Source organism: Asparagus officinalis, chromosome 2, assembly GCF_001876935.1.
Source record: "Asparagus officinalis chromosome 2, Aspof.V1, whole genome shotgun sequence".
Lineage (NCBI taxonomy): Eukaryota > Viridiplantae > Streptophyta > Magnoliopsida > Asparagales > Asparagaceae > Asparagus > Asparagus officinalis.
The window spans coordinates 30,743,977-30,747,111 of NC_033795.1; positions in this window are offsets into that span (position 1 = coordinate 30,743,977).

The window sequence follows — 3,135 nt, forward strand, 5'->3', positions numbered from 1 at the left end:
TTTGCCAAAAGCTTCAAAATTACGCGAGGACCCCCCGTCGCGGTGGATGATTGGTCAATAAATTTTTTTTAACATATAATTTCAAGTTCCTCTCTTCCTTATGGATAATTAAACAATAAAATTTTTTTAACTTATAATTTCAACTACCTCTCTTCCTTAAAAATCTGTGTTATGTTATATTTTTCATTTCCGCTTTCTAATACCAAATTGACCATGAAGAGCAAGTAATTGATTGGAGGATCGATATTATGCTCAATACCCAAGTGATGTGTACCTTAGACTTGCTCACAAAAGGTAATGGACTTGAAGGTAGTTGATAAAAGTTTGTATTATTATGGTTTCTGATAAACATCAGTAATATCTATCAATTTGGAAGGACTAATATCCATCAACTTAATTTTTGTACCATTGTCCCTTCAAACAATTGGGTACAAGCTATAACTAATATCCATCAATTTAATTTTTGGTCCCATTTTCCCTTGAAACAATAGTATAGCACCTATGCTCCTGCACAGAGCTAAGCTACACAATAAACACAAAATGAATCTACCAAGTACAAATCAACACAAAATGAATACACCAACTAACACAAAATGAATTTGCCAAGTACACAAATCTAAGCTCCTACACAACTTCAACATTCACAGAATTTTAACAATAAGAACATAATTACAGCATGAAACAACAAATACACAACACCACTACAAAAATCAACACCTTATGCTCCTGCACAGATCTAAGCTACACAATCAACACAAAATGAATCTGCCAAGTACACAATCAACACAAAATGAATACACCAATCAACACAAAATGAATCTGCCAAGTACACAGATCTAAGCTCATGTACAACTTCAACATTCAGAACATCCAAGACATATATATTCAGAGTCTACTTCCCGAGTAAAAGCATATTCTAGCAGATTTTCTGCTTTCTCCGAGATAAAGGCAATAGCGATCTTTGCTCGTAGAAGTTCACAATCATCCTGATGAATGAATGGTGGTGTGTCGTTGAAGATGGAATATATGTATCCCATCATGAAAATGCCGCAATCTAAGCTCCTGCACAAACAAATGCCGCAATCAATGATTACATAATAAAATAATAATATGTTAGGAAAATCAATCACATTAATACATTTTAAGTTATAGTCATACCCATCTTGTTGAGGAAAATTTGATACAACATGATACATTGGATAATGCATTTGATACAATATACACAAAAATCATCTATATATACATAATATAGAAAATTTCATACACCACGATACATTGGATACTACTTGGTACATCATATTGCAGGCTGTAGTTGATTTGCCGTTTGGGTTTCAATGTGACAGCAATGCGAAGATCTGATTGAATGCCAAGAGTGAGGGATTCTCTCATGTATTTGATTGAAAAGTTAGTGTGCATTGACGAATGGTTTCTGATTGAGGGGTAGCTGTGCATTACGTTAGGTGTTGACGACAATAGAAAATGGTGAAAAGCATCCGGAGGGCGTAGGAAGGCATACCGATGGGCTAAGATCATGGCGGTCCACAAAACCAAACTTCTCTTGGATATTTCATCAAACACCTCTATTGTCTCCTCAACCAATAGCAATATGGCATAACCGCTAATCGTTGTGGTCCAAATAACTATATCCCTTTTGTCATTCTATCAAACACCTTCTATGCATCAACCTAGTCACCGAAACATAGATATATATGAGCAAAATTATTATGCACATACCATTTCCTGAAGCATAAGCTTGATAAGAATCCATCAATTTATAAGAACAAGAAATCTTTAACAATCTATTGCCAAAAAAACCCAAAATTTCAAAAAGTTAACATACAGTATTGGAAAACATATAGTATTGGAAAACCCAAAATTTCAAAATGTTAACAAGCTATTGATGTAGGATTAGTGTCTTCTATGAGGAGAAATATTAATGGAGGAGAGAGATTTCTCAAGAAGAGAGGGGAAATTAATGGAGGAGAGAGAGAAGGAGAGAGTAATTGAAAATGGGTACCAAATTGGGGGTTGGTGAAGTGGGAGAGCAGCCCATCATTTTCTTCTGCCATTGTCGCCATTGATGCTCTGCTGTTAGCGGTGATCAGAAGAAGAGAGAAATGGAGAAGAAGAGAGAAAGGGCAATATTGGGTTTTTTAATTTTGGGAAAAATACAGTATAAAGATAGAGAGGTATAATAGACATTGGGCTTAAAAATAAGTCATATGGGTACAATGGGTTTATTGATGTTTAGAAAAGTGGATGGGTTTTTAAATAAGTGGGGGTAAAACTTTGGGTTAAAAGAGGATTTTTCCTTGTATAAATCACCTTCAAAATCTAGTTTATATAGTAATTAGTTTTAAAGGGCTTTTTGACTTCAATCAATCACCTTGACATATTTTATGATGAAATATGAAGTAAAATTTTCAAAACATCCTTAAAAACTACACATGTCAAGCTTTAGATTTGGCTAGGTTTTTAAGGATATTTTGAAAATTTTAGTTAAACTTAGGCACATGATTAATAAGATAAATCAAGATTGGTAAATACTTTTCTCTATCTACTACTATATATATCCATCTATAAATACAAGCTTAACTTAGTTTAAAGTGAAGGATTGATCCATTAGAGGACCATAAATTCAAGATCAAACGATGATGCACTAGTACAAAACAGGACAGCCCAAACGGTTCTCATAACCGTTTGGGAAAGTTAAAATAGCCCAAATGGTTTAAACCGTTTGGGATAACAAAACCCAAACGGTTAAAACCGTTTGGACAAGAAGGAGATCCCAAACACTAAGTCCAAACAGTTTTAACCGTTTGGGATGTTAGCCCAAACGGATTAAACCGTTTGGGTGTTTTTACTATTTTTCTTAAAAATAAAACATCTCTCTCTCTCCGTTCTCTTTCTTAACCCGCTTCTCCCCAACAATTTCCCCCAAACTCAAAAACCCCACCCCCTCTAAAATCCCTAACCTAATCTCTAAAATCTCTCATCTCAAACTCTCAAGAACTGCCTCCTCTTCATCATCATCGTCGTCTCCATCCCGTCAGATCCCTCATCATCGACGTCTCCATCCTCTTCATCATCAACGTCGTCTCCATCCCCTCAGCGACTGTCCCCACGGCCGCTCCC